This window comes from Triturus cristatus, chromosome 3_2 (genome assembly GCF_964204655.1).
Source record: "Triturus cristatus chromosome 3_2, aTriCri1.1, whole genome shotgun sequence".
Lineage (NCBI taxonomy): Eukaryota > Metazoa > Chordata > Amphibia > Caudata > Salamandridae > Triturus > Triturus cristatus.
Window position 1 is genome coordinate 888,546,266 of NC_140584.1, and position 14,558 is coordinate 888,560,823.

The window sequence follows — 14,558 nt, forward strand, 5'->3', positions numbered from 1 at the left end:
GAAGAGGAAGACTTACTTTGAGGGTTGGAGCTGTTCGGATTTCCTCTGGATCTGTAGCCTCTGTTTCGTGGACCTCTGCCTCGTTGTGGATAAAATTGCTGGTTGGATGGGTAGAACCCTCTACCGGTACCTCTGAAAGTTGAGAAGGGCCGTTGGTTGCCACGGCCGGAAGAGCGGCCTCTTCTTCCAGCCTGTCCAAAAAGGTTGGAGTTGAAAACTCTTTTCATGTTAGCTTGAGCCCTATCCAGGGCAGTAAAGGTTGCGACGTATTTACCAATAGATTTAATCATGTCCTCTCCGAAGAGGAGGCCTTTAGGGTTATCGGAGGGTTCTTTTTCTGCCAAATCACCCAGTTTCGGGTTGATCTTGGTGGGGATAGTTCTCCTTCTTTCGATGTTGAGGCTAGAGTTGGCATTCCCGAGGAGTACTATGGCCTTCTGGCTCCAGCCTCGAATGAGGTTAACATCAAGGGGGGTGTTGGAAATGTGTGATTCTTCGGCTAGGTCTAGAATCCTTGTGAGTGGTCCAAGGATGTCGAGTAGGCGGTCTTGACAACGTTTGAGAGCTCTCTCTAGGCCTTTTCTAGGGTCCTTCCCCAATTTGAATAGGTTGGGGGTTTGCGCAACCTTATCTTGGATGGAGGGTCTTGGACACTCTGATCTCAGGGTGTTTCTGGTCTCTCTTTCGAGATAGTTTCTTAGCCACCTAGTGATGAATTTAGAGACGTGTTCTTGAGGGAACCATTTTGAGCTATTGGGGTGTGAAATATTGGGGGAGGAGAACATTTCCTCTCCTAGGGGGTTGAGGATAACATTTTTAGAGGAAGAAGGGGAGTCGAGGTCAACGGGGTTGTTGAATTCGAGGTCTTGGTCATCTAGGTCTAGTACGAATTCATCGTAAGGGTTATTAAAATTTTCTTCCTCCTCCTCGGAGTCGGAGACTGCATCAATCTGATTAGAATTAGAATTTGGGCCGCGAGGGACACCCATCATATTTGTGCCACTGGGGACACCCATCATATTTGTGCCGCGAGGGACACCATTATCATTTGAGGCGCGATGGCCTCCCATCAGAAGTGAGGTGCTAGGACCTCCCATATCAATTGAGGTGCTACGACCTCCCAAATTGCAGTCAAAAGGGTGATCGCAGTTTTTTTACTTTTTTTACGCTGACTACTGAGTTCATCGGGGAGATCACCATGGGGAAGGGAGAGAGATCTCTTAGAGGACATCACTTCTTTGAAAGTAGAAAGCATACAGGATCTCGTTTCTTTTTGAAGGAAGAGTTTAAATGAGTTATCGTCGTGAATGGGAGAGCTGGCAGTAGCCTCATCTGAATCTAGGTCTGACATATTGGAAAAAAAACGACAACCCCAATAGGAAGTCGGATGAGGGGGTGGGGGTGGAGGGGAAGAAACCCAGGGTCACCCACAAAGGCGAGGGGACAGGCCACCAAGGGAAAGCGCCAGTAACAGTAAGGGATAAAGGAGAAAACAACTGCAATAGAGATCAGCAGCCGAGAGAAATCAAAATCGCAGTAGAATGGCAGAACGATCAATACATTTGACTAAAAGAAAGCAAGAGGAGATGTTACTTATCTGCTTGTGAGCCGCATTTAAAAGAGGCAGTCTGTTTGTCTCTCATGCCATTTATAGCTTATGCTCACTGCATTCTAGAACTGTTTTCACTTTGTGATGTAGTGCGGCTGCTTGTGATCTGCATTAAAGGATTAATGCATAATGTAGCCTCTGGTCTTGTAATGAAATATGAGATGGCAAGACAAAAAGACAATAATTTATTTATACGATATAAAGCCACTCTACTTTTATTCCATCTCTGACCGTTCTTAAACTCAACATGCCAGTTCACCTCCATGGAGTCAAAAAATGTGTAACTCCATCATTCCTCCTTTCTAAAGTAATATTCAGATAATCCTCTACCTCAATCCTACTATTTCTCGGAACATCATTCCCCTCTCTCCCTCACTTTACTACTCTCCGTCATCCACTGTCCTCCACTAAGGAGACAATTTAGTTTTTTAGCTCTCTTCCCCTCATATTCACAATTTGCCCATAGAACCCTTCAAGATGATGCTGTATGCCCAAACTATTTCCTCTGCAGATTCTCTTACATCCTTCCTATCACTCACTGCCATTTGTATTGTCCCTTTGACCACTCATTTGGCACACTCAACAGTGCCATTACGGTGGGGGTTAGATAAAGGTGTGCGAATATGTTTAATTCCATAATTCTACTGTAACATTCTTGCACCATTGTTGAAGCAAGTTGTGTCCCATTGTCAGTTATGACAAAACCAGGACACCCCTCTCTAATGAAAGTTCTCTTGAGAACCTTGTTCACGCTCTCTGGCTTAATGGTCTTCACAAACTCCATTATCATCGATCTTGAAAACACATTGACTACAACAATTGCAAAATGCTCAGATTCATGCAAATACTCCCTAGGACCTATGAAATCCACTCACACTTTCACCCACACACATCCTGCATAACTTAAGGATCCCATGCCTTCATCTACAACATGCTGATGCTTCTCACTCTTTCTACATAATGTGCAGCCTTCCACCCACTCCTTAACATCATTATCTATTTGTGGCCAGCAAAATGTATCGTTTAAATGTCTTTTTGTGAGCGACTGCCCTAAATGTACCTCATGTGCAGATCTGATTAGTTTCTTCTTTACACCATCCAGAGTACATACCTTCCTCCCTTGATTGATACATCAGATGCACCCATACTGAATTCATCTTGAAATTTTACATAACTACGCAATGAGACCATCACATTAGATTCCGTTTTTCATCCTTGATGTAGACTCCCTACCAACTCTTGAAATATGGTGTCAACTTGTGTAGCCTTTTCCCACTCTTTTTGCGTAATGGAACCACTCTCTCCTTCCAAAGCATCCTCAGCACTCGCTAAGGCACATTCCATCTTATCAAATTTGCATGATCCTCCTTCAACATTCTCTACATCCAGTGGTAATCTTGATAAACAATTGGCTTGCACATCTCTTCACCCTTGTACTGAAACTCTGATAGACAAGAAGCAAATCTGGCCAACCTTGCAGACACCTTGACAGCACGTCCTGATTGCACAACCTTGAGCAAAGTTTTGTGACCCGTATGTAACCTGAAACACATATCCCACAAATAAGTGCAGACATTTTCAGCACCCCATGGAGCTGCTAGAGCTACTCTCTCAATCGAAGCGTAATTGCTTTCAGTACAACTTAATGTCTGTGGCAAAAGCTACTGGTTTTTCTACTCCATCTTTGATTCATGACATACCGCTCCTAACCCATATGCACTAACATCTATACAGTCAGAATGCTTGTATCTCTGGGATCAAAAGTGGCTAGTATTTATGAATTCACAATTTCTGACTTGATATTTGTAAAGACATTCTGCTGTCTTTCATTCCACACAGATTCCTTACCCTTCCTAAATATTCTCCCATGGATTCGGTCTTTTGCAAAAAACTGCTACCAAATCTGGCGTAATATTCAGTTAAGCCCATGAAGGATCACAATTGGTATTTTGTCTGAGGAGATGAGTCAAGCCTGAAGGATTTTGCCATATACTCCTTGGTATTGACATCGTGCACTGAAGTGGCGTATCCCATATAGTAAATCTTTTTTATTAAAAATGAACACTTCTCTTTGCAAAGATTTAAACTGGCTTTCCGCAGCACATTTAACACTTTTACCAACACATTATTATGTTCCTCCTCTGTTGCTCCAAAAATTTAAATATAGTCCTGGAAAAAACGGACTTAGACACGTCTTTAAATAATGTGTGCATCATGCGCTGGAAAATGCTAGAAGCTGATGCCAAGCCAAAAGGAAGTTTGATTTATTGGAATACCCCTTCAATTGTGACCTATGCCATGAGGCTTTAAGACTTGGGATGTAATTTAATCTGATGATATCTAGACTTGTGATCTAAATTGGTGCAATATTTGGCATGGTTAATGGCAGGACCAGTTTAGATATACTTGGAAAGGTAAACTGCCAAATACTATGCACCTGTACTAGCTCCTCAAGTCCACACAACATCACAAACTACCATCCTCTTTCTTTGTATTTATCACAGAAGAAAGCCACTCAGAAGCTTCTACAGCTTCAATGATCCCTTCCTTTTGTACATCATCTAACATTTTCTGTACTTCATCCAATGAAACAATGGGAACTTTCCTCATGTCCTGCATTACAGAAATTGCACCCTCTTTTAGTTTTATTTCATGAAAGTAGCCTTTCATGTAGCCAATATTTCTCTGAAAGCCTGTAAATGTATTCAGTATGCCAGCTGGATTCCCCTTATCTTTGTATCTCTAAACCCTATTCATCAGATCTAGGATCAACAACTATGTGCAAGTCATACTGCTGTACCCAACCTAGTATGGCTGCATCCTTTTGTGACACATAGATCTTTCATAGCATCACACGTCCTTTGAGTGAATGCGAAGAATCTATGAAACCTAAAATTCGTATCATACCTCACCTATAGCCCTTTGGTTGAATATGATCAGGTTTTAAGGGGGTACTTGGCCACATTTTGCAAAATAAGGCTTTTGGATTTGTTTTTTACATTGATCCAGCATCCATCATTAATTTTTACCACTGCCCCATTCACCAACAGTTCTGCACTGGGTCTCTTTGTTTTCAATAGACAATTCTGTTTCAGGAGTTTCTTCATCATCCATGCAAGCTACACACCTTCTAGTCAAGACATATCTTTGCAAACTCTAGCTACATGCCTATTTTCCCCACATTTGCGACAGTCCTTGTCACCTGCAAAACAACGTTGACGTCAGCTGAGTGTGACATTCTATCATGTCTATAACAACCCTTTAACACTCTCTTGTTCTGGATTGTACTATTAGTTGATCTCTGATCATCTGATCAGTCATGTTGCTAAAGTCACACTCAATGGGTAATTCTCATAATCTAGTTGCTAATTGATATACTGATTTTTTTCTGGGGTTGAGTATAAAATGTATGTCTCTGCATAATTATGTTGACCTGCTTTCCAAAGTGAATTTCTAGTCTTTTATTGCTTCCATATATGTATCTCCAATTTCTGCATTGCTTGGACCTGTAGCTATTAGTAAACAGTTGAAAGTGTGTTAGCCTTGCTTTCCTGATGAATTGAGCAACAGTGTTCTTTCCTAGGAGGTCTGATTTCCAAGTAATTCTCGATCCATTCCCTCCTTTCAATTGGGGGTGTCCCCAATTGAGCCAAAAACATAGGAGAAGCAGCCCCATACTTAACCGAATGAGTCTGTATAGTGAGACAAGGAGAAACCTTTTTTTTTAAAGTATGAATGTGAATATCTTTTATGCACTGTTTCTTATATAAAACTATTTACATCAAAGTTTTGTTTCGTTTCTGTATGATAGATTCTGCATAAGTGGTGGCTAGGACCCTCAAATGTAATGTTACTTTTGTTTCCATACTCCAGGCCCTTGATGTTGTCTTGTAGTCCTCTATTTGTGTCTATGCCGAAAATGAATCTCTGAACACAAACAGGAGGGGACAAAGTCAAGAACAACAAGCAGTCAAGGAGGCACTCGACTAAGCTAATTAGTAAGTGGAGGATGTGCAAAATACACAAAATCCTTCAGAGAAAATATTCTCCATGGGGATTGGTGTAAACGGACTGCGAGTTTTACTGTGGTGTAAGCACACTGCAGCATGCTGTAGATGTGGACTGCGATTCCTGCTCACCGCGCACTTGAAGTTCCTCACATTTGATAAGCAAATGTACGCACCCCTTTGTTTATATACCTTGTACCGGAAGTAACGCTGTAAAATGTCCTAATGACAAAGCAAAGTGGGCAGGGGCAGTAAGACTGGCACTAAGCATGTAAATGCCGATAATAAAAGTTATGATGCCCTGCGTGACACACAGTACATTCTGCATACCTTCCGCCAACAGCACATTAGGAAAATTGATCGAGGTTTCTCTCCACAACGGGTTCAACTCCTACACAGCTGGTCCACTTCCGTGGAGGCGCTATTCGCCAAGCTGAAGAGCAGAAGCCAAAGAGATGTTGAATTCAAACCTCAAAGAAGCATTTATTCTCAATCCAGCAGCTTACATGAAGCTCCTTCGCATGTAAGTGCCAATGCTGCCCCCTTAGAGTCCCGTGAGGTCACCTGAAGCAAAGGGATGACAGATGATGGTACTAGATAGGAGAAAGATGCAGTCTTGCTCTGACCATGTCTAATTACAACACAAAGTCAATAACCAGATCTAGGAATTTTATTATTCTTCCTGCAAAACCAGCTGTGCCATTTATAATATTGTTCCCCAATACAGCCCACCAATGGCACTTAAGCTGGTGTGCTGGAACCAACATAATATGTCATATATTTTAATGGAGCTCAATGTATTGATCTGCGAAGGATGAAAGGGGCTAAGGTGGTCTTGGTGGAATTCAAACTCACAACCTGCATGTAATGCTTAATGACAGGAGCAACACTGAATATGCTCAGACATCTTTCCAAATGTATCATCTTTAGTATATTTTCCATTTACAACTACTATATACAGGATGGGTGTAAGCCTGTTATAGAGAGAACGTTGCCACTTCTGAGTGAGTAAGAACGGTACTGACTAGAAACAACGTCAACAGTATGCCTGCAGACCATGGACAACATAAAGGTGCAATCTCTACCCTCATTGGTCTTATCCATGTGCAATGACAGGGCTCTCTGATCCTATCATGTCCTTTCATCCTTTAGCACTGTGAAACGTCTGCCAGATGAGCGTGCGCTGCACAACACAATCAAAGCAATAAATTAGCAAGCATTGGCATAGCCAATAGGTCTTGCCTTTGGGACCTTATAAGTGTTTAGTCATGCAACAGTTGATGTTGTTGCACCAAGACTATTGTACTGAATAACTAAATTTTTATAAGGTTCCAAAGGCGAGACCTGTTGGCTATGCCAATGCTTGTAATTAAAATGCTGTAATCTAACTTTCCCAAGTGGTATTTGGTTGAAGTAAAATCTACTTTTAATTAAATTTCTCTCTGTTATGATTATCCTCTCGAAAAAAAAAAAAAACTTTCTCTTTATTTTCTAATTGAACGGGCTGCCTCACACTGTAGAAAACTAGGCTGCTAACACACTCCACTTTGCAGCTTCTCGTGAAAATGAGACATGACACCACACTTGGAAAGTGACAAGATAAAAGGGTACAGAAGGTGGCGCGTTACTATAATAGGACAGGAAAATGGTTAAAAAAATCAGGGGTACCCCAATGAGGTGTTGACGAAAAATGGGAATCCTTGGCATCATTGCCAACTTGTGGCCCCTTACATAGACTAGACATTGTTAATGTAAACAGTATATTTATAGAACAGCATAATTTTAAATCCACCTAATGCTTCGTGTGGATTATTGATCCTGAACTAATTAGACCAAATTAACTAACTTTTCAAAAATAGAGAAACAGAGGAGAGCTAACATGACGACGAACGGCTCAGTGTCAGAAATCATATAAAGAGAGGCGAAAAGGAAAATCTGTATACTCTTCAATGTGGGGAGGAGGGTATATTTATAAAAGACTATAAATAATAATGGTACAATTTTATATAGCTCGTCACACCACATTTCTACGTTTCTAAACACTATTATTGACTGGCGTTAATTTAAGCTGTTCAATTATAGTCCTCGGTTTGCTGACCTCAGAAGGATGGGAGGTGTCGTTTCCTATCCATTCGGGCATTATGGGGACTGTGATCCTAGTGCACCTATGTTCAGATGTAACGTGAAACAAATATACCCCAGTGAATGCACCCTTTCAGCAGTATCTTAAGTCCAGTTGTGGTGATTGACTGCCCTCTAGTGGCTCAGTAATATTACATTTTCTATAAAGTTGCTTTAACGCTGCCGTGCCTTGCAGAAAAAATAAACATCAATTCAAAAAAAGCCAAACATGCAATACTCAACAATACAAGTTGGGTGCCAGGAGGAGGGAGTGATTTAGGACGAGGAAGAGGTTGTGAGAAAGAGGGGGAGCAGGAGGTGAGCCCGCGAGTGGTGCCCGTCCGCGCGCTTGGGAGAGCAGTCTTCACTTTTCAAGCACTGCACTCGTGCTTGTGTCGCGCCGCTGCTCGCTCCCACAAGATGGATGCCGCCAAAAGCACGAGTGCAGTGCTTGAAAAGTGAAGACCGATGGCTAAAGGCCCTCCTAGGGCAGCGCATGCGCGCTGCCTAGGCGAGACCTAAAAAAAGAATGAAATCGAGTGGGCTTCTCACAAAGGCCCAGATGAGCAAAGCAAAGGGCTACGATACAATAAAATACAACTTTAAGCTGGTTTACGTACTTCTAAGGAGCACACTGCTCTTAGTAAGAGACAGGCTGAAAAGCAGCCATCATGGAATGGTCTTAATTCAGTTGAAAGAATGGGCTGACAAAGATTCAAAAAGTATCTGGTGAAAAGGCATTGATTTCAGGGAACAACATTTGCACCTGAAACCCACATGCAATATTGAGGGAAAATGCAAGGCCAACCATATGCCTCTCAAGTGCCAAATTCAAGTGTGAACTCATACATGACACCTCATTGCACACCCCTTGTAATCCTTATAACGACACTGAGTAGGTATACGAATCCTCTGCTTGCATTTGTGTGTTTCCTGTATGTATTGATGCACTGTTCATATGTTGAACAATGTATGCAGCTGGCTGTCCCAAGTAAGGCACAGATTGATCACTGCCAATGTCGAATTATTGAGAGAAAGTGCAGGGGACACAGGGAGGATGCAAGGGTAACAACAAAAACCAGAACAAAAAGTGATTTCCGAGCAAACAGTTACAGGGGGACACTGCTGCTCTGTAGATTAGTGAAATGGGACAATCATAATATTTTAGCTACAAAATGTTTGTGTTTCTTTATAAGACGAGGGACAATATCCCGCTCTCTGATGAGAAGCAGGATACCCAAAGGTCTTATTATGGGTTCCATGTGATAACATTGTTTTAAAAATATCTCTTGTAAAACTCAGTTTTGAAAAAAAACACCTTTTACAATAACATCCCTTTTTCTATATGGTATATTATACTTCCTCAAATCTCTTTTCATAAATGTTGAGCTTCCTTTAACATCTTTTTATTTAATGTAGTTTTTTGTATACATATCTGTTTAGGAAAACAAAGTTATCACATGCTACCATCCCAATAGGATCACTGACATAATATCGATCTCAACAAAGCAGTGATACAGATATATTGTGTCAAAAATATCAATTTATAAAAAAACGTTTCTCTATACTTATAAAAGTAAGTTCAAAAATATCTAAAACAATTGTTTCACACTAATATTGTTAAAAAACATACAGAAATATAGTTTTTTAGGTCGAGCCTAGGCAGCGTGCATGTGCTGTCTCTTGCCATGCTGTATTCACTCTGTGGTTGGTTACAAAAAAGGGTAAAGCCAAAGTACGTCGCTGGGACCTGCGTATAAGATAGTACAATGCAAGAGTGGTCCCAGTAGACTATTGTTACCAACATCAAACACACCATAAAAGGAAAATGAGAAACATAGTAGAACAAACACGTTGTGTACTTGAAGATACAGTGTTATTTAATCACACTGAACGTACATAAGCTTGTAACAATGATTGAATCAAACAATACCAAAAACAAGTGCCCAAGGAGGGGAGAAGAGGGGGGGTGTTGGTGATAAGGAAGGTATAGTGATTTGAGTGAGGATAAGAGGGTAAACAGAGAAGATATCGTGCAGATCACATAATTTTCACATGAAAAAACAGCTGTGTTTTAACTATGGCTACTTATCTTTTGGATACTGTTTTGATTTTTATGGCTTAAGCATGAGCCGTTTTTTCATGTGAAAATGATGTGATCTGCACGATATCTTCTCTGTTTACCCTCTTATCCTCACTAAAATCACTATACCTTCCTTATCACCAACAGCCCTCTCTTCTCCCCTCCTGGGACACTTGATTTTGGTATTGTTTGATTCAGTCATTGTTACAAGCTTATGTACGTTCAGTGTGATTAAATAACACTGTATCTTCAAGTACACAACGTGTTTGTTCTATTATGTTTCTCATTTTCCTTTTATGGTGTGTTTGATGTTGAATAATTGTCTGGGACCACTCTTGCATTGTACTGTATTCACTCTGTGGGCTTAGATCATGCCTTCATGTTCCTCCAGCTTTTCATTGGCTTTTGTCAGCAACCTTTAAAAACGATGCTTCTAATTGGATAATGGTTCCTGCTTGTCCCACCTTTTTCTCAATTGTTAACTCCCAGGGGTATTAACGGAGAACTTGTACGCTTCCACTTGTGTCATTGAATGTTGTGTCTTCAGAACTTTTTTTTTTCATTTACAACACAAGCACTTCTTATAAGCAGGATTCCATATTGCCGCCTTTTAAGCCCCAGCAAACTCGATCCCTCAAATGTCCTGTCGCTTCTTCATCTTGCTTCCCGGCACTTTCATCTCCCTTCACCACTTTTTCGTTTCACTCCCCCCTCCACCTACACCAAGCCGTCAGTGCCAGACGTTATTATAGATCATGTGACTGTGCGGCAAAACCCTTGACTCACTTGTCGTGCCGGCATTCAGTTTTTGGTAAATACAGGATGCGATTATTTACTGTGCCCATTCGGTAAGACTGCATAGCCTAGATTCATAGCAAGACTCACATTTGGAAAAGTATGCTCATATAAAGTATTTTTTGAAACACTAAAATCACACGGTCCAATTTTTTCTAATTACATGCCTAGAATGTGCTGAAAATGCATTGAAGTGTGTATTGTCCAAACAGCCAACATGGTTATATTAGCGCCGTTCTCTGTGTTCATAAACCATTTCATGGAGGCTTCGTTTCCTACTTGTAATGCGTCTGCGCCTCGGGCCGCAAGATGTGTAATCACCGCTTGCCCAACCTTTCTCTTTCTCCTCAGGCCGGAACATGCTGCTATTGCCACCTCGCACCCTCTGATTTCCGCCCGACTAAGGGAGCCCTCCATAACCGCCGTCACCATGCCTATGTACTTCCAGCTACCTTAAGTGGACGAATGATGAGTGGGTGCTCCCTTCTTGCATATAGAGGCCGTGCAAGTTCTGGGACAGTGGACCTGAGTCCAACGCCATATTAGGGACACTAAAAGCAGTGCAAGGAGATCTACAGACTTTATGGTTCGAACCATCTCCTAAAGACCTAAGAGTGGGCTAGTATGTTGCATGTGCGACCCTTTGTACGGATTCCTCCAAGTATACATTGCCCACACCACAGTACTGTTCGTTCAGACTGGAGATGTGATGTAGTAGTTGATTCTCTCTCAAACAGTGTGTTAGACCTGTTCGGTGCCCACTGCTGGTCGGCCCTATAGATATCCATATTGAAAAGGCACATCTGACAGCAGGTCAGGGCACCAGGCGCACTATTCCACCCAACCTGCTTTAACCATCTATGGTTTGCATCGTTGTTCATACCTTAGACCCTCTATGCACCAACTCCCCCAGCTCTCTCTTCCATTCTGCTCTCTTCCCCACAAACTTGCACCTGCCCTCTGTTTCCCACTCCCTCTCATATTCCTTCTCCCTTTCCCCATTCTTCTCTAACCATCCCTTACTCCCTGTCACACCTTCACACTTCTCTCTAAACTCTCTTTTGTTCTCTCTGTCTCTCACGCACATATCCTGCTCTAGTATCACGCTCCCCCCGACCCTTTACAGCAACTCCTTCCCTATTTTTAGGTCGAGCATTCGAGACCTATTGTAATTTCTTATGTTGGGTTAAAGCCATCCCCCAGCTCTTGATTTGTTAGTTTCAGTGTCCCTCAAAAATCCTTGCTTGCCAGTGGTCAGTCCTGCCTCTTTGTCCCTCCTGTCTCTCTTTCGTTCCTCCCATGCAGCAGGGACTAAGTACTGTTTCATCACACTACAGTTCTTTGTCTGTTCTCTGGGGGACTACTTTATTTCTTTGTTTCCTGCTCTGTTTCTGTTTGCCTGTGTGTAGTTTCGGCACAATAGCTGATTACATTTAAATATAGTTTTCCTCCCTTCCACCTCCTCCTAATTCCACAGTTTTATTGGGGGCACTTTTTTCGCCATGCCTCCCTCTTCATGGTTATACTTTTTAGGCTTTTAAGCAATTTTCTCTTTCTGACCGTCAGTTGGGCTTTTTTTAGTAGGATAATAGTTTGGGTTTAGGCTTTGTTTTACAGAGGATTGGGCTTGTTTTATGGTAGAAGAGCAGAACAAGCCTTGGCAGCGCAAAAAGCTGGCAGTGACTATCCGACTTTTTGGCTTTGCCCATGCTTGTTTAGGACTTGTTTTAAGACTTACGTCCAGGGCTCGAGTCGGGGTACCATGCGGGTGGACGGCGTCCCCCCACTTATTTTACTGGGTTGTTACCGGGTGGACGCCGTCCCCCCTGCCCAAAAGATGTAGCCGGTATCCGAGTCTGCACCTACGTGCGAATGAATGCCTTTCAAATGCACCCGAGGCTCAGAATAATCTCCCCTTCCACCTCGCGCCCTCCCCTTGCCAGCCTTTCTCAGAGCCAAGCCGAGGCGCCAAGGCTTCAAGGAGCTGCGCTATCAACACGCCGAGCATGTCACTTCTAGGGACCCCGACAGATGCCTGTACTGCCTACGGCCCGAGTCTGTAATAACCGTGTAGTCCGAGGAATGGGTCCTGTGTATAGTGTGTTCTTGTGTTTTGAGTGACTGCCACTTATTGAAGTATTATACCTCTACTTGTATCTTGTATGTATTCACGCATTTCAGACTGAGACCAGCAAATTTCGTGACAATTCCTGTTGTGACGTCACTTCCGTTGACACAACCTAACTCGAGCGTCCCCCCACTTCTTTTTTAGGACTTGTGCCCTGCTTACGTCCTCAGGTATGCAACATCATTAATTGAGAGGCACAGAGTGAGACAGTTAAATGTTTGAAAATTATCGAAGGAAGGTTGAACTGTGCAATTTGTTGGCTTTTTCTTTAAGATGTCCTCAATTGGCCGTCGCGCTGCACTTTGCTATGCGGGAAGCTACGCAGTCTCTGTCCTTCTCTATGACAGTGCTGAGACACAGTGGGTACTCCCGCCAAGACTGAGTTTGATCTGTATTGATTAGCGCTGTTGTGACTTCATCTGTTATGCTTCTTCATTACAGTAAAGTCCGCTGCTCTGTACAACTGTCTGGATTCCGTGCGAAACGTTCTACTCAGATCAGGGAGCAACTATGTTTTATTTTTCGGGAATGAGAGATGTCTCTTCTGGCCTTGTTTATCAGTAGGTAGATAAAAATCGATTGTCTCTAGCTTTTCTTTTGTCTGTTCCTGCCTACATCATTAGCGTACGGAAGAAGCACGATCTTTCACAACACATAACAGCATTGCCAAACTAAGCACACAATTTGGCAAATAAACCTTGAGTGGATGCGAGAAAAAACGAGCCCTGAAATAGACAGTTGGTCTGGCTTTCCGCATTTAAAAAAAAAAACTTTTTTTAATTGCAAGAGTATGCCATAAAAAGAAAACAGACCTCAACCTAATGTGGCCACTATATGCTTGAGATAAAAACTTAACATTTAAAAAGATTAACCAATGGAGATGTGAACCTGTTTGCTAGTTTTTTTTTTTTGGTAGCAAGCCTTTCGGGGCGGGGTGAGGGGTGACTCCTGCCACTTATGTATGAAGCTCTTTTTATGACGGTGTACAGTCTAGTGCAAATACAATGTCGGGGCATTTATTAACTCTTCAATTAATTTAGGTGTGCCTGGAACACATGTAACACCACAAAGTTAAAACGATTGACATTTCAGACCTTTTAAGCGGCATACTAAATTCTTATTGTAAAGGCTGCAAGCAATGCCATAATGGAGGTAGAGCTGAAATTCACAAAGGCTGTTGCGGGTTCCACGGTTGAGACTGTGCTGCTTAAGGATTATCTTAACCCCTTCGCTGCTAGGTCTTTCCCCAACCCCTGTGCTAAGCCTTTTTTTGGCTATTTGGGGTACTGCGCACTTAGGCCCCTGTAACTTTTTGACCACATAAGGTATCCATGCCAAATTTGCGTCCTTTTCTTCCAACATCATGGGGATTTTAAAGGTACCCAGGGTTTGTGGATCCCTCTGGAGTGTTCCCAGAAATTAGCCAAAATACAGCGATTTTTTTTTTTTTTTTTAAATAGGAAAAAAGGGCTGCAAATGAAAGCGTCTGGGTTTTTCCCTGCAAATGGTATCAAAAAAGGGTTTGTGGGGCTGAAATCACCATCTTCCCAGCTTTTAGGGAATGACAGACGTTTGTCAGAAAACCTACATTTTTGACACAGTTTTGGCATTTTTCTGGGACATAGCTTATTTCTGCTATTTTGTGTGCTTTCAACCTCTTTCCAGTTAATGGTAGGTATGGGTATGAAAGCAATAATGGATCCTGGAAAGCTATACATTTTAGAAAAGTAGACTAAATTCTGAATTCAGCAAGGGGTCATTTGTGTAGATCCTTCAAGGTTTCTTTATAGAAACTAACAGTTAAATATAGGAAAA